Genomic DNA, 22,428 nt, shown 5'->3' with positions numbered 1-22,428 from the left:
TTGCCATAGAAATTACAAGCCTAAATTTACTGTTAGTGACTCTAACCATGAAATTTCTATAGACAACCATATTATTCTAGAAGTTGCACCTAACTCATCCTCTAAAATGTCATAATACTGGTCAGAACGGTTGAAATATTAATTTGGTGCTTTCTGAGGAAAACATCTAAAGTGACATAATGAATGTATAATCCTCTCTAAGCATGCATTTTGTTTCCTTGTTTACAGCTCGCTGGCCTGTGTATAGCCCAGACAGCTCTATTGAGCAATGTTCTAGCTCTCCTCTGCTATTTCCATTAACAGCTGGACTCTCTGCCCTTTCCTACCTCATAGACGAAAGAGCTTAGGAAAATCTGACAGGTTCCTTGACATGCAGCTAGGTTTTTTAATTCTTCATTACAGTTTAAAAATCCCTACTGGAGAATGAATTTTCTGATCATTCAAACTCAAGCAAGTCAAGGAGTCTGTTATATTAATGGCATCTTTCATTGCTCTAAAATTCAAAAGGGACAGTGTATGACACCATTTAAGAATAACGGAGGGGGAATAAGCCCAACAGCCAAGGCAGTGAATGGCACACCGCTCCGCACAGAGCTCTGTTTCAACCTTGAGCACTGTAACTTCCTATGGCTGAAACTCCTGCCACGGCTGAAAATTCAGTGCCTCAGAAGGAGAAGATTTTTTCTTGGCCATAACTGACAGTATCTGCCCAATAAAAGAAATGACAGATTCTGGAGGTACCTACTTATGAGCAGCATTCATTTTGTCACTATTGTGCCTCTGCAGAGTTTGGGTAAATCCTCCAGGCACCAGAGAGAAATGATTTGGAGGGTTTCCTAAGGAGAGAAAAATCTGGGGGCCATTATTAGGAGACCTCTCCTCCCTTTAAACAAATACTCTCGACAGCAGTAATTATGTCTTTCAATAAGGTAAGTTACATCAGTCAGAGACTAAACTGTGGTCATAATGACTGTAATAAAGCAGTGAATACCATCCAAAATGATTCATAGAAACTGCAATAATTTAAATTTTATCTAAATTGTGTCAACATATACTAGTAGCCAAAACAAATCTCAACCCTAAATTCAAAAACATACACAGAAAAATCCCTGAAGTATCAGTGATTTTCCACTGCACTAGAGACTCTGAGGAATCTGTCTATGCATCTATGCAATCTTAATTAATTTTGTTTGATTTTATGAACTCTATTTATTACTATGACCTTTGGTTTGCTTTAAAACTTTCTTTTTATGGTAGAAAAAGGCAGTATCTTTGAATCTGAACAGGAACATCAAAGACTGTCATCAAAGAGACAGACTCTTCAGGAAGAACAAAAAGAGACGAATCACCAACCACATCAGAGGGCTGAGCTGAGCAAGTGAAGGACTGGAAAGACACACTCTCCCTAAGGATGCTGAAAGGCGTCCCAGCAATGGTGATGATACAAGAGGGAGGAGTTTGCTGTCAGATATTGTTGTTTTTTGTGCACATCTGTAAATCTCCTCAGGTGTCTGTAGGCAAAGCTACTGCAAGTTTAAGAAGGGCTTTAGCAAAACAGACTAGTTTATGCCCTTCATTAATTAAACCGAGGACCTTACTTCAGTAAGTTCTGAGCAGTGTATGCAAGGGTTTTGCAGTTATCCTGCAGTGATGTCAGGTCCAGCACTAATATCGAGAGCCAGGGAAGTGGTCTGTAGCCTTCCAGAAAGGGGTCACTGGCAATCAACATCGTTTTTCCCCTCGAAGGTGTGCCTCGCATGCCAAAACTAGTTGTGGTGTCTGTGCGTCTGGTCTCATCATATGGAATTTACAATGTCCCAGTTGTCCTTTGGCAAAACAAGGTCATATTCCATACCCACACAGCTTAATTTCAGAGTGCTGTTTCCTGTCAGGAATAAAAATATGCTTTGCTTTCTAGCAAAACTTAAAGCTTTTCATAGGCCAGCAGATGACTGTCATTTTCAATCTTTACTGGCCTGGGTTCAATTATGACCAACAATATAGCTCAGAAAAGGTTCCAAAATCTTGCACCCATTCCGATTGCTCTCCCCTCCTCTGCTGTTTCTATTTCATCTTCTGTGTTTTGTTTTTTTTTTCCCAAATAGTTATAGATTTCCTTCTTTCCCCCTAGGTAGCTGCCCAGATTTAATATAAGTCATTCATTGCAACACAAAAAAAAAAAAAAAAGCCCCGACCCCAAACTAGGCAAAGTCTCACAGAAATAGTCACTGTTGATTCTGTCATTTCCTAAAATCTGAGTTCATAGCTTAGCTGTCTTACCAAGCTTTTAACAAAGCTTTACTTATGCAAGTTTGAGGGGGAGAAAAAACCCTTAAAATCTAAGGAGAGAATTTCCACTGAGCTGTAACAAGAGTTGCCATTTAAGGAAGTTGGAAAAAAACAGTTTCCCTAGAGAGTTCACAGGTTATTATTTAGTTCTCGTTCAGATTCATGGACATGGGATACAGAAATGTTCTCTCTCTTCTTTTATCTGTTCCTTTATATTTATGTTAATCTCCTCAGTTCTTGAATCTTCCCCACCTCCATTCTTCCTTTCTCTCAAGTGCCTACCTCTGTCATCACTCCTAAAGATGCCTCCCATTTTCTTTTGCTGCTAAACAGAGGCTTCCTCTTTTTTTTTTTCTCCTTAATCCCTCCTCCCTTCACGTAACTTCCCACTCTCTTGTTTTCGTTCCGCTCCAGATCTTCTGTTTCAGATTAATTGCTCCCAGTTCCAGCTCTTGCCATCGTCCTCTGCCTTTCCTTCTCCTCTGCACATCTCCTAGCCCCAGTTCCTCACCCCTCTGTGTTTTGGTTCAACCTCTTCACGCTGATGGGAAAAAAAGATGTTTTCTAGCATAGGTTAGAGCTTTTCAGGGGTCAGTAGATAGGAGATGTTCCTTGGGCAAGGAGACAGAGTATCAAGTCCAGGCCATTGGCAGGAAAAGGTCAGGAACATGTGAGAATTTTGCTATCAGGTTTATAAGTTACTACTGAACATATACTCATGGAGTTTGGGCCAGCTGCAGTTGATTTTTACAAAAATACCAAGAGACTCTATCCTTCAAAACAATATAATACCCTGTTAAGTTATGATTTTTAGCTCCAAGGGTTGGCAGCAATAGAATTCCTCAGTCAAAGAGCTGCTAGCATTTTACCTATTTAACATGGGAAAAGCATTCTTTTATTAGTAATCTCAGTTCTGGAAACACCTTAAACTTTCACAAACAAATAAATGAAACACCTGAGCAGGAAAAACACTACTCTGAACTATTCCAGTCATTAAATGTTATAGGCAGTTAATATCAGGATCTCACAGTACAGCGTGCAGGGCCTTCTTAGTCCTATAGGTGCTTCTTTTACGGTGATAATGATCACCTTGTGTAGTGGGGAGTTGAATACAGTCCTTGTAAATTTAGTACAATATTTAAAATGCATTTTTCGAAGGCACAAGTCCTTGGTGGTTGTAGGCTGTACATCTCACCACTTTGTGTTCTCATCATGTCAAATCCTTCAAGTTAAGTGACATTATACTCAGTCTGCACTAAACAGTGCTGGTGATTCACTAGACTGCAGTCTTCCTTTTAAGTCTGTACTGAGCCAATACTCCGATAGGGGTTTGTTAAAGAGCACCCTGATGATGCAGGTCTAATCCTTTGATAGGGCCTACTGTTGGGATGTGACCCCTTTTTGATCATTTAACACTCACACCAATTTTTCTGAAAGCCACAGTTTGCCTCTTAACCTGGATGTCTTGGACAAATTCCAGCTCAGGAACAACACTCTGAAAACTCACATCCCCAGATAGTTTCAGTGATGGAAACCAAGTTACAGTCTAAACTGTTTATTATTGATGAAGACTTTAAGCAGTGGTTGTCCTGTACACCAGAGGTAATCACCTCTGGTGATTCCATCCTTTACTGAGTACTCATTACTTATCTGTTCTCTGCATCTTAGGGGTGTTATGAAAAATGATTATTTCAGTCACTGTGAAGGCATTGCAGATTTTTATGTAAGAGGTGCCATGCATGTGTTAAGTATTATTGCATTGCTTGCAATGTTATTATTACATTGCTTTTTTTTTTTGCCTTTTTCTTTTTTTTTTCCGTAGGGCCTCCAGCTAGCTCCACGCTAATTTAAAAATACAGTTCACAGGCACCTAGAAAGGAATTCTTTTTTTCCATGGCCTGGGAAAACAGGGTGCTAAAATATTTTCATTTGTGAACCTGGCATATAAATAGTGCAGCATTAAAAGAAACTTGTTACATTTCCTATTTTCCTACAATAACTATAAATCATATTTAGAAAATGGAGTTGTAAAATGCCTTTTGGGGGGGAAAAAAAAAAAAAAAGACAACAGAGCTTGCTAGAATCTTTAAAGGAGACCAGTCTTCCAGAATGAGAATGAGTCATCTATAATCACACATCACATTTTCTAAGCAGTTCTTTGTCAGGTGTATGTGTTTAATTTCCTGCTGGGTTTTTAATTCTGCCAGATAACGTGGGGAGCAAAAGGAAAGATGTTTGAGTCATGAGAATTTTTTTGTTGTCCTCCCTTCCCTCTCCCTTCTCAAAGCTGTCATTTGGATGGCTCAAATTTCGGTCTGTTACGGTGCCAAACAAAAAGAGGCAGCTAACATTTGCAGCAATAGATTCAGACTCCTTACTGTATTTTTACTTTTCCTATGCTGGAATTTTAACAGACTTTTTTTTTTTTCTTCTTCTTCTTCTTTTGCTTCCCCCCAACCCCGTTGTCCTAAAAACCAATGAAACAAGACTGCTGCACCAGGGCTCCAGTGGAAGCCATACATCTGCTACGGCCTCTGGCCATTATAAAGCTCCGAACTACAGTGCCGGGAACAACTGCAATGTGTGACTGCAGAAAGCTGGACGCTCCTCCAGCTCTTAGAAAGCCATGGTGGAGATGTAAAGTTGGAGAAGCTCTGGTGAAAGCCTCTCCACAAAAAACAACTAGGGAAAAGTAAGGAAAGGTGAGTTCTCTCCCTTCCTCGCTCTGCAGTAAGATGTATTTGTTAATAAGAGTTATGCAACTCTTTGCATTTTTTACTTAATAATAACAGCCTCTCTGAAAAAAGTAACAAATGCAGGTATTTGTGCTGCTAATAAATCTTCCTTTGATCCTTCAAAGATTTGCAACTTTCTTAACTGTCAGCAACAATTGACCGTATGAAGAGCCGATCTTTTGACCAGTCAGACACGGACCTTGACTGGAGTTTTCCATATTCCCTATCTGAACATCAAGGAGTCAGACTGTAGTAGCCCTGAAGAAAGAGTGTTTTCCTTGTAACAGTTCATCTATTCTTCAATTATATCTACCAACGGAGGTATTTCTGAATTGCTCTGTGTACTTTGCCCTTAATTTAGGTTTTATAGCTCCAAAAGTGATGTCTGGAATCTGGATCCCTCTCTCACAATGCACAAATGGGGAAAACACAGAGCAGCCTGCATGGATTTAAATCACTCATAAATACTGCTAAGCCATCCAGCTCCCCTCTGCCTACCTGAACAGGAGCCTCTCAGAACATTAGGGTGTATAATCCTCTGGTAAGTGCTAAGTAGGCTGCTATTTTTCTGAGCAGAAAGAGCTATTCTTTTCCCTCCCCCACATTGCCCTCCAAGAAACGTGGTTTTCATAAGAGCAAAATGGAGACTCTATTTCAAGTCTCTATAAAAGCACACACAGAGAATGAAAGAAAAAAAAATCAATATGAGCCCCTTTGACAGCTGAAATTAGATGCTTCATAATGCTGTGCCAATCTCACTGAGCATCATGTACCTCACCGTCTGTGCCTTTTCACTTCTTTTTGTCCCTTTACCTGTGGGAATAAAATATAGTCTTGGGTTGGGTTTTTTAAATACTTTTATTTTGGTCAACTTTTCATATATCTTAGGATCTTCTTATTCATAATCAAAAAAACATCACATCCCAGATCAGTGGTTGGTACCCCTTTTTAATGAAATGCTCCCACATCAGGTGTTCCTAGTTCAATTAGGTTGTCAGGGAGCATGTTTTGATTATATCCTAAACAAACTAAATCAGTAGCTCTCATGAAAGCTCATTGCTAAGGAAAATGCACAGAGCAGGCAGAAACAGTATGCGTGATAGGGTGGTCTGAGAGTGGCTGAGGGAACGTGATTTTGAGATATTCCTGAATATATTAGCATTGTACTGATGAAATCCCTCCCAAAGGACTATTAAACTTGCAGCGGCTGTGTAAAAGTACTTTTGGACGGTCAGCTAGAAAGAACGATGTCAAGCACAACTTAGGAAACATTTCTTTACTGAGAGGGTGGTCAAACACTGGAACAGGCTTCCTAGAGAGGTGGTCGATGCCCCAGGCTTGTCAGTGTTTAAGAGGCATTTGGACAATGCCCTTAATGACATGCTTTAACTTGGTCAGCCCTGAAGTGGTCAGGCAGTTGGACTAGATGCTCTGTGTGGGTCTCTTCCTGAGACCTATAGAACTGAAATATTCTCTCCTCTCCTCTCCTCTCCTCTCCTCTCCTCTCCTCTCCTCTCCTCTCCTCTCCTCTCCTCTCCTCTCCCCTCCCCTCCTCTCCCCTCCCCTCTAACTTTAGAATATGCTGTTTAAAACATCCTATGCAGCAACTCTTCAGAGCTGCATGTAAACAACAACTTTTTCTAGTGATATCCAGCAAAAGTCGATACCATTGAACATTCCTATGAGAGCAGAAGTGTGTTTTGGTGGTTATCTGTGACCTTTATTGACCTTTGCAATCCTGATTAAATCAAGAGGCTGAGTACTCCGTCTTGTTCAGCGTGCTGCCTGGCTGAAGCAGGACGAAGCAGCAGGAGAAACACACTGAGGAACATCCCAAGGTTTTTCTGTCAGAGAAACAGGAGGGTGCAAAGCGTGGGAAGGGCAGGGAAACCCAGCTCAACCCTTCTGTAACAGAGTAGCTTCTGGGGGACCAGGCAGGGGGAAGCGGTTAAATCTGGCCAGTCTGGCCACTGCAGGATTTACATGCAGAAAAAATCTTTTTTTGAGTGGAATAAAATTTAACTATTTTATCTACAGAAACCCCTGATCATTGCCTCAACTTAATTTCCGTTTTTTCTTTTCTAGGAGGGAAGATGACCATTGCCAGGGATTCAGAAAAGAAGGATATGATGTTTCTTGTTACTAGGGCTACCAAAGTAAAACGTATATAGAAGCTGATTCTAGCATGTTAGCATTTTTGTTTCTTCATTTCAGCACATTGAACAGTTTAATAGCATCTAAGTTTATTAACTGATATTAGCAACAGCAATGCAAGCTAAAATTCAATCCCAGTGTTTCAGTCAATTATTGGGTGACAGTGCTCTGACCAGCAGGAAAGGCAACAGGTGTATTCCCTACATAGCCTGTACCCCAGCCAAGGTTACAAAATGTTGAGTTCTGCATCTGTGACCTTTATGTAATGAAGAAGGTCATTTTAATGCTAGGACATCTGCACTAAGCCATATGGTGAGCTAGAAATGGTATGATCACCACTCAAAATATGTTGCAGAGATATTATTCTGATGCCCTCTGGTATCTTCAGGCACAATCTTATTTATCACACAGTAAAAGCATAATCATTCGAAGAAAAATGACCTGCAGTACTTTAAAAAAAAAAATTAAATACTTAAACAGAAATATTCATTGCTGGATCTGAAGATCATCTCATGGACATTGCTCTCTTACATGCCCTCGCCTTTGGCTTGGGATGCACATTGTATTTGCTGCAATCCATCATAAGACCAGTGAAGCTAGGAGCTCTCACAAGTAATGAATTAATGAGGCTAATTAGAGAACTGTGGGTTATTTCTGCTCCTGTTTGCATGACATCATGATGTAAGCCCACAGTATGGCCCAGGTGCCAGCCAACTAGATGAGAAGACTCCAAATGCTGGGCACCCAGACAAGGAAAGTTCCTTCAAATGGTTGGTGTCCAGTGCGCTGAACATTGTATGAACATGGAAGGAACTAGCCTAAGTCTTAGCTTTGTCATTGTACTTGTCTCTGTTTTTATACAGCAGGAGCTGTTTGGCCTAGTGATGCAGGATAAGAAGCCCCCCTGCACAGATGGAGTTGGTTTTTTGATAAAACGAGTCCTGGAACAGGGATTCAAATCCCTCAATAAATAGTCCTTGTGTAAAAACACAGTCCAAAATAACCAGGAGAGCCAGTTCGCTTGTTCCCAAAAGCTGCCCTACTATTGTTAAGCGTATTAAGAGGATTAGAATCAGGATGTGCTGAACACATGTGAAACACCTGTGATAAATGCTCCGAAAATAACTCAGCAGTACAGAGCCCTTACTGGGTCACAAATTACTTGATTAAAGCTGGAAAAACCAAGGTTGTTTTTGTTTTTCTTTATCAAAGCCGTGATCATTTTTTTCTTACAGCAAATAATGCTTTAATGTTGAGTTTTAATGGGATTCTTATCATTCAGATGCAGAATATAACATTTTAGTGATTGTCCTGGGTTTTTTTTCTAACATTGTTATTCCGCTGTTACATTTGAAAAGCTTGATGAATGGATTAAATGAAAGAAAATGTAAAGTATTTCACAGAAACAAAGAAAGCCCATTTTCAAGAGGATTCTTTGATTTCAGGAAAAGTTGCCCTTCCTTATTATAAAAAGACAGCTTTTGATTGATCTGTAAAGTTTCTTCAGGTTGAGAGACTGACAGCTTTGTCTCAGTGAGGGAATTCAAACTTGGCTCTGAAATGGGCCAGCAAAACTACTATACTTATTTTGGAAAGAGTCAGAGATAATGAGGGAGATTACAAACAAGGACGCATAGTTACGGTGAGTGGCTTTCCTTTTCCCAAAAAGCTCGTTTCCTGGAAGATAATTAATAATTAAGAGAAATTTGGACTTGGTGCACAAAAATAAGTCTTTCAGCATTATAATGAAAGATCACAAATTGAATGTCTTTAGAGGAATAGTTTAGAAACGTGAATAACTAACTAGCAAAACTTCTAATCTACTAATGAGATTCCCAGCAAGCTCTCCACAGCTTTACCTCTTAACTAGGGACAGGGTTTCGTTCTGTGAGCTTGCACGTCTGAGGGTGATAAATGTACCACTTGTGATGTCTGCCCGTACAGCGGAGGCATGTGGAAATCAGCCTGAGCGCTACCCAGACAGGCAGGGTTCAAAACCTGGGTTTTAACAATTCTACCTCAGCCTACAAAACCCAAACTCCCCGTGGCTATTTTTTCAACTGAAAAATCCATCCAGAATATCCTGCAACCGCAGCGTGAGCCCAGCAGCCGTGGAAGGAAATGGGGAAGGTTGTTACTTCCACCAGCTCCTTCCTTCGCAGAGTGCTTTTTCTCAGTAAACACTAATAATCTCCTGGCAGCACATGTAGACTTTTGGACAATAAGAGTGTACTGCGGGGAATCTGCACTTTGATATTTCCCCTGAACTCTAAGAGAAGTCTCCCTGCACACTGGTTTAACTACAGGATTGTATTTTCAGCATCTGTGCAGCTAGACTCCAGTGAAATACTGTGTTCGAGAGACCCACTAATTTATTTCAGCTCTTGCCAACTGACTTACCCTGCATATTAATATTAACAATCATGTTTGTACAAATGGGTCCATTAATTCAAATTTCATTTCCTTTTCAATTGGTAATATATGTAAAGAACAATAACCAATGCAGCATAATTTTACCCATGACTATTATAAGTGGGTACACAATATCATATTTATTTCCTTCTAAAAGCATTGCTTTTAAATGAGCAAAGGATATTACAAGAGTGTTAGCTTTTTCCCTTTCCTCAATACATTGCAAAGATATGGGAAGGCTGGGGGAAGGAGAAGCCATTTAAACTCAAACTGGAGTTTATGTTATTTGGGGGCTTGATCCAAAGTCAGGGGAACATTTTCTTTTACTTTGCTAGGGCTTGGCATGGGCCCATAATGAGCATTAACAAGGATGCCCCAGCAGACACAGAAATAGAAAATGTTCTAGAAACTGCACTTTCACTTTGTCACAATAAACTGAGTTTGTATTTAACTGAGTGATTATGGGAAAGGGAAGAAACATATTACAAAGCATGACTGAAAAAATACTGGGAATTCCAACACCAGAAAAACCTTAATTCTCAATCCAAATATTCCGTGACAAGAAAAAATAGCAAACATTCTTTTATAAATTAAATTAGGATTATTTTTCAGATTAGGAGCACAGAAGTGGGTCAACGGATAGTTGCAATCATACTTGAGTGTTAGATTGTACAGCAGGGAAGGCAATCAAGAAGGTTAAAACTACCTTTGGGAAGCTGAAGCCGTAACACTTAAGGAAACAGAATGGAGTTGTACTAGCTCTTGAGTTTTTAATAGGCAAGACCTTGAATAATGAGGAAAAAGACAATTAGATCCTTCATTACAGGCAAAATACTAAGAGGATCAGATGATCTTGTTTCTACAAGAATAAAGAGAGGTTGCTGAGGAGTTCCTGGAGGTATGATTAGATTTTTAAAGCTAGGGTCGTATAGATGCCCACATATAAAATCCCAAGAAAAAGCACTTCGGTCCAACATCAATACTGTCATCTTGCACGGTCAATACCTGGAAGCCAAATTCAGCACTCACATCCCATTGCAGCTGCTCCAACAAGTCTGAACTATAAATTGCTTTTTTTCAATTGGATTTGTTAACTACTGTCTGTATTTTAAAAACTTTCCCAAGATGGGCAAAAAGCATGGGCTTCTAAAAAGAAGTTTCTCTGTGAAGGATTTTTATTATCTCCTATAAAGTCTATCCTAAGATCTTCTTACCAGAATGGGAAAAAGCATCACAGAGTGTACATCAAAAGAAATTTCCCAGTGGAGTAAGCATCTTCAAACAACTGAGCTGGCCTCAGTGAGTGGAAATATCCAGTGTCACAGAGATCCCTCCAGCACCTACTCCAGAAAGAAGCATTACAAAGGTAACAGAAATGAGCTGACTGATTACTTTCCAGATCAATCTCCATATCTTACTTTTCCATATTGTTTAGTAGTGGTTTATTAGATAATTTTTGAGGAACAGCTATCATATAACTCATGGCCCAACAGAGAATTTGGTAGTCAGTATCAAAATGTGATCATCTTTCAAGTTATCCTGGGTTTCTTTCCCTTCGAACTAGACCACTCTGAGAAACGATGGTCAAACATTAACTTTTAAGGAAACAAATGCACTGCCTGGGAGCTGGTCAAGCCTATTTACTTTCATCTAGAGCTTAAAAAATGGAGATAAATGTTTGCCATGGTTGTATGGTACAAAGCCCCGGGGGTAGGAGTCCTGCCCAAGAGCACGTCCAGTGCTCCACAGGGAGGAGGCTACAAGCTGGCATGCCATTTTCTGGCAAAGTTTTCTATATGTGTGATGGCATTAGGTGCCATTAAGTGGTTCTTTCCTCCAACAGGTTTGTTTATCTCCCTCACCAACATAGGCTAGCAAAATAAAAATATATTTCAGAAAGGTCTATGGGACTTTACTCCATAAGCTTCTATACCAAATACCCCCGCGTACCCTCAGTGTACCACTGATGCTTAAAGGCTTACTGTTAAACAGTAAAAGCACATTATTGCAACGTGACATGAAAACAGAGCAGAAGAGATCAAGGGTGTCTGCAATAGGAAGAAATTTATGAAGTCAAATTCGTGGACCATCTGTGGTAATGCCCCATGCAATAGGGCAAGAAAAATAGAAATAAAACAGATCTCAAATATCTGCCCTGTGGAGATATTCTTTGCTTCCCACAAATGAGTCAGTCTCTTTAAATCTGTGCAAGCTACACTAATCAAGCCCCTGAGAAATTTTAGAAGCAGTAGGAGTACTCCTGTACCACTCCCCACAACCTGTCTCCAGTCTCCAGTGCTTCAAAAGGAACGACAACTTCTCCTCTTCTCTGTTCCCCCTCCTCTATTTCTTTCCAACCAAATTATGCATCCAGGGAAAAATTTCCCATGCAGCTTTTGCTTTCTCATTCTCCCTGCTTCACCTTCCTTTTCAGTAACCCTTCATAATAATTCTTTTTGGAAATACCCTCTGCATTTTGATTTAACTTCCAGAATCAAAACCCCCACTCTGAGTAAAAACTCTCTTTAGCATAAAGTTGGCAGACTTTCTCCCTTGCTGATAACAGGCATTTGGGTATGTTGCCAGCAGTTACTTTGATAATAGCCACACTATCTTACTGACAATTAATGTAGGCTTCCCTGTTAGACTAGTAATTAGGCCTTCAAAATGTCAGAATCTGGTCCAGGTTGAATATTCTGGATAGTAATTGTGAATAAATAAATAAAAAATTAAAGTTAATGGGAACTGACAATATCTGGCTGAAATGCAATCTGGATCCAAGTGCAATCCTGTTCCCCGGCAGGGATCACGGGGGACCAGGCTGGTTTGTCCTTGGGAGTGCTGAGGCATGTTCCCCTCCAGCTCACCCGGCAAAATCAGCGCAATTGCTCACTGGCTGAATCAGATCTTTTTCACATGGGTAAAGAAAACAAAATCTGTCACTGTGCAAGACACAGAGACATCTTTCTGAAACACAAAGTGCCACTGTGGTGGTTCATGTTTGTTAGTAGTCTTGATGAACACTGCAATTAAAATGGCTGGAAGAAACCTTACCCTCCATCTGCACAGCAGTAGACGGCAGAAAGAGAAAACCGGGAGCGAGAGGGCTCCCACTTATGCCCAGCTATGGAACCTGCAACAAATTCCCACTTACTCAAACCAAGAAAATCAGGTAAGTGGCACCGGCTATTGCCCTTTGTCCTAAAGCATGCGTATTTGCAATACATGCCACTGAATCAGAATGTGTGTTCCTCGTAAGTCTACCTTCCTTGGGAGGACTTGGAAATAAAGTGGCTGCCAGTTGTTGAGGTGCACAGCCTTCCTGCCTCACGTGTCTCTGAGTCACCTCTGTTTTCAAAAATACTGATTTGTCAGGAGACAGGCATTTAACCAAGTTCTGCCGGCTAAGCTGTAAAACACCGCTGCCCTTTTTGACCCAAGCAGTTAGACAGAGGATTTTGGTTCAAAGGCAAATCCAAGATTAGACAGACGTCTCTCCTATGCAACCTGTGTAGTTCTGACTAAGGTTCCCAAGCCAAAACAAGAATAAAACTTGGGCATGAGGAAGTTCACAGGCCCTTTTTATTTAGTCCTTGCTCCTAAAACCCTTAATCTTTCGTTTTCTTCTAACTACTTCTTTTTCCTAGACTCTGTAATGTAACCCCTGCCTTTTTTTTTCACAAATAAGCAGAGAATGCATGTATTTCCTCACAAAAGGAGGAGAAATCCTTAACCATGTGTTAATTACCCACATATTCCCTGCAAGTATCCCAGGGACAGCTGTATCCCAGAAAGTATTGCACCACCTCGGTCTTGAGTAGAAGATACCAAAGGTTATTTTTTTTTTTTTTCATTGTCTATTAATAATGAAGGATGTGTAATATTGATGTCAGGGTGATTTAATCCAGCCATAGCAACAAGTTTTGCTACTGTCTTCCAATTTAATACATTGGAAATAAGAGGGAGAGTCTATTTCCAAGCTGTGTCAAACATAATTTTTCAGTACACATATAAAGGAAATCATAAAAAGCAGTTACAAACTTTCTCTTCTATTTAGAGGGAAAAAGGCTGTTCTGGGTTTTTTAATTTCAGATAAAATATCTCTGTTTTCAGTAAACTTTACATATTTCACTCTTAAATGAAAAATATGTTCTAGCCATGGAAAAATCATCACTTTGGCAGCAAACTCATTCTAAAAGATGGAAGAATCTTTATTCTGAAGCAGCAGAAATATTGTTTTTATTTTGTGTTGCTTTTCTTTTGAACTGAGCAATCTGGTTATTTAAAAAATAAACCAAGATTGTATTTCAGCCTGCCATATTCTGCAGGCAAAAAATATCAGAATTGCAAAGTGCTGTAATCACTGGAAATGGGAAACTGGAGTTGATAAGCCTGGTTTCCCATATAATCATTTCAGGTGAGCTGGTGACAGCTGAAATCAAATTTTGGGGATGAGCAGATGTGTCTTTAAATGGCTGAGATGGCGGAGTTCCTCCTCCCTCTTCTCTGTGTATGCAGATTTAAGGAAAAAGAAGAGATATTTTAGGGATTTGATAATGCAGCTTTTAAACCAAACTGTCGTTTTCACCTTTGCTAATGTGTGTCAGAAGGAGAGGGGCTTTGATTGAGAAAATAGTGTAAAATCCAGACACCATTTTGAAGGACAGATTCTTCCCCTCTGTTTCAAATACCATCTCTATTGCTTTTTATTTACAAATATGTTTATTTGTTGGACTCTGTGTGTGTTGGAGTGATAAGGAGGTCCCGGACTTGTCAGTAGGCTAGAGGGCTGAGTGCTCCCAACAGTAAAAAAAAAAAAAAAAAAAAAAAAGAAAAAGGAATTATTGCTTATGGGTTTGATTATAAGTTTTTTTAGTTTTTTCAGATTTTCCCCCAAGGTCCTCTACAGCTAGCAGAGAAGAGATGAGAAATTCCAGCTGTGGCAGAGCTGAGAAGGCACAATTTATGTTTGATAACTCTTCGTTCTAGGTAGGGTGGGTTAGTAATTTCTGAGGTCAGCAGAAGAGGTGGCCGTGAAGGTGAGGGGTTGGAAATCATTACTCTGGACATAAAAGGAATTTGGGGTGAGGAAGCAGGGAGTTAGAGACACCTGAAAAGGGAGAATAAATATTTCCCTCCTGAAAAAGGGATTTTATTTTTCTTTTCAGGCAGAAAAGGAAAGGGAATAAGAGAGGATAAAAGAGGGCTTGGGGATGGAAGCTGTGACCCACGCACCACTAGCGACACAGTAGCTGCCCTGGAACTAAATCTGCATTTCCCTTATCCTATTAACTGGGAAGGCCAGGTTATATTTACCGCTTGCTCCAATTAAAGAGCAGCACAGAGCGGCACCACCTCCAGAAGAGACTGGGGGTGAAGCCTTTGTCGCAGACTTGCCGTGCGGTTACTGCATGGGCATCCCCCTTGTCAGCCTCTGCCATGGGCCCCCCCATACCCTGGGCTTGGCAGGGGAAGGGCAACGCACATCCCTGATCTGCTTGCCCCACTGGCTCTGTGGCCATGCGTACAGGAAAGGTGGAAAAAAGCCTCTCCTTACTGCGATGTAAACCACAGAACGGGTGGCCGGGGGAGAGGGTCAGAGGATTATCTTTAAGAGTATTCTTTTGCCACCTGGGATTTAGGATCTTCAAGAAGTAGCAGAAATTTCTAGAAAGGGCTCAGCACACACAAATATCTCCAGTGAAGGAAAGGAACAAGATCCCTTGATCCTTTTGCCACAAAGTCCCTTTTCTTCTTCTTGCCTGTCAGCCATAAAAAAAAAAAGCTGTAATGAGAGTGAGGATCCTTGAAAAAGATCATACCCTCCCAACCTGGAAGGACCTTTCTCATCATTTCCAAAATACAAGGGAACATGCTAAACCCTTTGGCTGGATTTTCAATTGCTGAAAAGCTTCACTTCCCATGAGAACTGGGCTGACTTTCCCAGGCCCTCTCCATGTTCGCACCTCAGTGTGCCGCTGGACCTGGCAGCATCCTCAGGCACCGGGTTTCTTTTATTGTGTTGCTCCCTTTACTTTATGTCCTGGATTAACCAATTAACACTAAAGATTGCCCACTAAAAGTGCATTATATCAGCCTCAGTGGGGGCAGCCCAGGGTGGGACAACTGCGACTGTTTCTTACTCAGGCATCTGAAGGGACCATGCAAAGGTGCAGGGTAAGGCACAGGGGGATAAACGAGCATCCTGCCCTGCAAGCCACTGCGAGATTTAACAGCCTAGTGAAGTATCTACAACGCTGCTCAGCGCCTACCCTGCTGAGGACCGCAAGGGCTGTGCTAGTAAGGCAAACGGAAGCAGTATTAGGCCTGATGCCAAAGCCTTGTGGACCAAGATTAGCACACACGTGGTCTGGTCTCCTTTAGCAGCTCCTTTAGGAGCCAAATTATCTGTGTCACTTATTTCTTCTCTCGTCCACCTAGAAGATATTAGAAATTGCATGTTTAAAATAAAGTTCAGCAGAAATTCCAACTCGCATTCCCAGACGACACTTCTTGTGAACGGGCTGTGATCTGGTGGGCGCCTCTCACAGAAGATGGCTGCTGTGTCAGACTTGGATGAGCAAGCCCGTCCTGATTACCCTAGTCTTGTTACGTGAGAATTTGTAGCATATTTCCCCTGAAACAAAGAAACATGGCACGGAAGCCAGCCAGAGACCGGCACACATTTCTCTCCCAGAGCTACTGAGTGTTATTATCTTGGAAGGCAGCACTGCCATCTGGGGATGGAAAAACAATATTTCAGTCACAGTTCAGCTACCGTGTTGGGAGGGGTGCTGCAGACATGGAAAAATAAATAGAAGCCCGCAGTAGCTCACGATGATTTTCTTACAGTATACATGAATCAACAATCCCCTCTTGGATTATTGCTCTCAAATTGGGTAACATTATTTTTCACTTTAATACAAAGGTTCTACCCTTCCAGAAGCATAAGTGGGGTCTTGCCTTCTTAATGTTTATATCATTTAACAACTGGCTACATGGTGCAAACAGTCTGTAATGAATTCCTTGTAATTCCTTGAATTACAGCATTATTCCCTTTTTGCTCACTTATACCAGTAAACAAGGGCAGAGGTGATTTGCTAAGCCCAGCTAATAAACTGTTTCAGCGGCCAGTCCGCCGTCTTTGAAATTCGTAACAAATAATAATGCAGACATTACCATACCCGTATCTTTTTGACATCCTACTGAGCCTACTGTCATATTCTTTACACACAGCATTTATTCTGAAACATGTCCTCTTCCTGGGAAAACTGCTGTCCTTTCTTCCCTCTCATCTAGGTCTGTCAGGATTCCCTTCTGTTTCACTAATAGAGAAATTGCTGCGCGTACTTACATAGCTAATTATTTCTCTGATTTAGCCTAAAGTCCTTGTAGAATATAGAGCTAACAGTCCTAAAAAAAAAAAACAAAAAAACAAACAAAAAAAACCCCCAAACCCTCAAAAACGCACAAAAAAACCCGAAAGCCAGCAACGTGATTTATCAACAATTACGATATGTTGGCACGCAGCCAGTCGCTTCTGTCCTGAGTTGCCTGTGTGCTTCCTGCATAGGCGTGTTCACACCGAGTGGGATGACACAAGGAGCATAAACCGACCTGAGACCACACAGAGGCCAGAGGGGTGATTCCCGCTCCCACCCTGCCCTTCGCCCTGGGCTTCCATCCTTCCGGTGTGTTGGCTCAGCCGAGCACATTGACCTTGCTGAAAACTTTGTGGGTTTTTTGTTTGGTTGTTGGGGTTTTTTTTTAATTTTCCCAAACGAAGATTAGCCTTCAGCCAGATCCTGCTCCCTGCTAACACCGGCACAAAGGAAAGCTGAGTTAAAGCAGTTAAAATTGCTATTTTGAGGTGGTACAAGATATGTATCTGCTTACGCTGAGCAGGAAACCACATCCTCCCATATTCAGTTTACAAATCTAATAACTGAGTCATATTGGAGGTAGCATATTTAAATCCAGAAGATTACTGCATGAAAATCCTGATAGTCAGTGAGTTTTCTAAAAGAATAAACCCATTTTTTTGTCTGTAAGGCATACGGAAGGAACCTTTGTTATAAGTCCCAAACAACATAAAACCGAACAAGACTCTTAAGACTGAGTGCAGAGATTTTTATGTAGATTCTTATATAAATAGATTATATAAGCACACCCAAATGGATTGCCCCAAACAATATTATTTGAACTGACTCACTACTTATTTTTTATTTGCCATTTAACTGCAAATGACTGTCCTCTGTGTGAAGCCACTTTCTTTTTATATCATTTACTATTTTAGTGAGCCCATCTATCCTACCTCTGCTGAAAGGATTCTCCTGCAGTAGATAGAGAACATTTTTAATTCTGTCTTACAAACCTCCATTTTTACACAATTTTCATGGAGCAATGCTTCATAATAAGTGCCAAAGACCCTCTTATGCAGGTGTCCATGAAATACATCTGCCATCAGACAGGTGTTACTTACCCACAGGATAGAAGTGCTTTGGTGCCGCATTTCTGGTCTCGAGCTATTTGGCAGTTTGCTAAAGAACAAAGTGACCAGAGGGTGGCTCTTGAGCCATGTGCAATTCAAGTGTGACTCCCCAGCGCAGCTGGGTCCAGCTGTTCCAGCTGCAGGAGCCTCCAAGCCTTCAGCTGCCAGGAGAAGTGACGCAGGAGGGACAGCTAAGGTCTGCCCTTGCAGCTGAAATCCAGCCTGCAAGATGACTAGGAGCAACTGCCTGCCCTCTTTTCTTATCTCTTCTGTAAATACGGAAGGGGTTTTGTTGATTGTGATCACGTGAAGATTTTGGAACCTGACATTAAGGCTGGCCACCCTTGCTCCAGAGGATCATGAAGCAAATTATTGCATATTTGTCATACCACAGATAACTGCCGCTACTAACGGCTGCCAGAATTTGATGTACTTTTATGAGTACCAAATTTTGCTCTAATGTAAGACGTTAAAAATGTTGCGTTTATACTGAACAACAAAAAATACCATTCTGGCCTTCCAGTCAAATGTTTTAGGAATAAAAATTAAATGCACTCAATAAGGTCCTCAAGAGGTTTGTTCATTCTTAACCAGGCCAACAACATTCCCTTTCAGGTACAATAAAGCAAGCTTTGGCCACATTACATAGAAACTAGTGCGTCAAGCATTAAGGGCTGCATAGCATCCTGTCTGTCATCTCAGGTCAGCTAAATGGCTTTTTCTTCTGAAAGTCTCAAAGCACTTATGAACCCAAGAAGATGCAGGTGATGTATTCAAAGCTGCCCAGGGGTTTTGGACGCCCAAATCTCATTAATTATAATGGAAAAACGGGCTTTCAACCCCCAGAGGCAAGTCTGAAAACCTCAGCCAGATGGTATTGTTATTAAAGCACAGAATTGGGAGTTAAGAGCTGCTGTGAGTAGCTTCACAAAGAAAACAGTGCTGTGCACAAGAACAATTAGCATTACTGGATTTACAAAAAAACAATACAGGTTCATGGCTACATAATTCATTATCAACTGTTCTACATTTAGCAAACACCTAAGAGCATGGGCATACAAATCCTTATCATCTTTAGTTTTCTTGTGTCTTGCTACATCCCTCTAAGCCAATTCCTCCCTGTCTGCTGCAGTTATTTTGCTAGTGCAGTAGCACATATGGAAGTGGCTGATGTATGTCTGGGTTTTATATTCGTACTTTAAAACAAGTCTAACCATCATTATCTGCTGAGGCAAATCCAAACAGAAATAGATTATATATTTTTTTCCCCAGTGGTACTTTTAAGTTATGTTTCAACCCAGTGAGTGCAACTTATTATGAAAGCTCCATGCTGGCATCACTACAAGCCAATGTGTATGTATGGGCTACATGGACTACAAGGACTACAAGCCAATCTGTATGAAGGTTTTTACCAGCTGAGGAGAAGAAATAAAAAGAACCAAAAAACCCCAAAACCCCCAAACCTCCCCAAACCCTTAGATAATTTTAAAGTGGATGCATCAACTGCTTGTTCTCTGCTTTGTGGGAATCAGGGAATCAAAAGAAATAGAAATACTGTGTATAGACAAAGAAAAAGTGTGAAGAAATTGTTGTTGGCTTTCAAATCTAGGTTTTCCTTTAAATTACACAGGCCTTCCACAAAATATGGTGGAGTGACCAGCCAGAGACAGATGGAGCCATGTCCTAATCAGCACTGGAAGAACTGCTTGCTGTAAACACAGACATTAAATTTGCTTGTGACACCATTAATTTTCATTTGACAACATTCTGGCCCTTTAACCAGAACAAAAGCTTGCAGACAGTCAGTGATAGAAGAGCTCTTAAGCCGCTGCAGTTTTGCAGAGTGGAAGGGGCAAAGACCCTGGAGACCAAGAGCAAACTCTAGGAGCATCAGGTGTTGTGTTATTCATAGTCCATACAACTGTTGCTCCCCTATAACCACTATGAAATATTAACTCAAGTTATATCTCAAGGATTGTAACTCAAGGATTTGTTGGATGTCTACTTCCTTATGGTTTTATAGCAGAGAACCTGCTCTGTTTTCTCCTTTGCTCCATATTACAGGATATTGCTGGACCCTCAAAAATGACAGCCAGAGGAAGAAATTTAGGCATTACATTTCAGAAAACTTCTGTTTTGGCTTGAGGTCAAAGCAGACATAATCTACTAGTTCTGATCATCCTCCACACACTCTGGTCCTTTGCCTTTGCATCTGAGTCCCAGCCTTGGCAGACAGCATCTTGTAGGACACAGTGGCTTCCAGGGTCTTTGAAGCGACATCTTCTTGCTGGCAGTTGCATTTGCTCTGCAAATGAGGGACCGGCAAAGGTGTGAATTCACAGGTGAGGTGCAGTGTTTCACCTGCGTTACATGCAACGTTGAACCCCTTATTGGGAAAACATAAAAGGGGTATGTGCAGGGTGATCCTGCGGAGTCAAACGGAGTGGCCAGCTCATGGCGTACCCTTCCTGAGGAAGCTGAATGGTTGTGGAATAGGCTCGAAACTCTCAGTGGAAGTAGTGAAACCAAGTCACAGCTATGAACAGCTGCACACCTATAAAAAACTCTCACAGGAGCCAGGTTTGAAGCACTGTCAAATTTACACAACTGCAGTAAAGGAGCTGTTAAAGGACTTCAGGAAGCAGAAAGTATCATGGAGCAGCAGAAGAGCCTCCGGAGAGGCAGCCACCTGATGGAGAAGTCAGAGAGGAAGGAAGAGGGAATTTTGGCTCTGTCCCAAGAGTGGTGAGGAAATGGATGGAGAGTGGAGAGCAGCAGAGACTATAGAGAAAGTAGAAGACAGTAGACAACAGCTGTCAGTGTCAGAACATGGGGTTTGACAGGCCTTTGGCCTGACCCTTTACAGCTGCTTTTTTGTGATTTACTGTTGTGCCAAGATCTGCATACTTGTACTAGTTAGTGAGAGCAAAGAGGATGAACCTATGCATCTCTTTACTTCCACCTTGGCAGGTCTTTAAAGAATTCAGAGAGGTCAGTGCTCTGAGTAATATGGGACTTAATTAAAATATGAAATGCAGGGGCATTTCCCGAGAAACAAGGAAGCTCAAGTGCAAGGGTTTTCTTAGAAAAGCTTATTGAGGGTTACCCTCAGGTCTGACCCAGGAAGCATGACAGTGGGGCCATGAAAGGAGCCAGCCCTGCAGACCGTTCAGACCAAGCAAGACCCAAGGGCGGATGAGGCCAGAGCAGTGGTGACCCAGTAATCTGGTCAGTAGGGGACATTAACTGATATCAGTGGGACACCACATGGAAGGAAATGTTACGGCTTCTCTCTGCTTGGTTTTTTTGTGTGTTTTGTTTTGGTTTTTTTTTTCCCAAACTGGAAGTTTTCCCATCCCCACATTTATAAATTACATGTTATTTTCTGTTAAGACACCGTATAAAATAGATGGGATGTTTCACACAAACAGGTTTATAATGGACACACTAATGTTGCCTGAACTGTAGCAGGGGATAGCAATATAGAGGAAAAAACCCAACTCACAAAGGACAAAAAAGTCCTCCACCTTTGCCTTATCTTGAAAGGCAGCAAGAGAAACTTTTTTGCCCCTTGTCGTAAGCAGCCTCGCCTGAGGCCATTCTTCTAGTCAGGCTGCAGGGGAAGAGCCTGGAGGGGCCATCACGTGTCCCAGCCTGCCCTTTCTAATATGTATCCTTTTTTGTTAAGAAGGCAGCTTTAATTGAAAATATGTCTGCTTGAGAAAGAACAAGGGTCATGAACTTGCTCCACGGTGGGAGCCTGCAGGAAAGAACTGGCCAAGCTTTGTTAAAATGCCTTTCTTCGCGAGCCGGATGCCGCCTCTGCAGAGCTCAGTCCTGCTCATACGCACATCACCCCTCCACCTCCTGCTCCCAGAGGCTCAATTGTTTTGCAGCTGGTCCAGCAGAAATAACTCCAAACAAGGTACTTCTTAAAGACAGCTTTCCGATGAAGGTGAGACAAGGCATGGGGCAGGGCACAGACCCTGCCCGCAGGGTTGCCCGCCATCCTTGGAGCACACCACAACGGGTCGGTTCATCCCAGGCGCTGAATAGCGAGGCATCTTGCAGATGCCCGTGCTACAATTACTATTTGTAAACCTGTCCTAGCTTATGCTGCCCTAGTAATTTTCAGTTGCATCGTGGCATTTTGCCCAAACAACAACAAAACCAAATAATCCAACACACAAGGCTGTATAAGGCATCATAAGATAAGGATTAAAGCTTCCTTAGACTCTGAAGTTGACGAAAGCAGCGGAAGAAAAGAGGAATAAAATTCATGGTGCCATTATCAATCCTAGTGCTAATTGTACTGGCTACAGCAAAGCTGAAACTTGAAGCAAATGT

At 41.4% G+C, this 22,428-nt stretch overlaps 1 long non-coding RNA gene across 2 annotated transcripts in view; it reads right to left on the bottom strand.

Moving 5' to 3' along the window:
* Nucleotides 1-22,428, bottom strand: part of LOC141738559 (uncharacterized) — a 91,727-nt gene that overhangs the window by 26,408 nt on the left and 42,891 nt on the right. The gene's annotated exons all lie outside the window — the stretch shown is intronic.

The sequence above is a fragment of the Larus michahellis genome, chromosome 1, assembly GCF_964199755.1.
Source record: "Larus michahellis chromosome 1, bLarMic1.1, whole genome shotgun sequence".
In the NCBI taxonomy this organism is placed as follows: domain Eukaryota; kingdom Metazoa; phylum Chordata; class Aves; order Charadriiformes; family Laridae; genus Larus; species Larus michahellis.
Note: the sequence above shows the minus strand (reverse complement) of the source record. Positions and strands in the feature narration are given on the sequence as shown.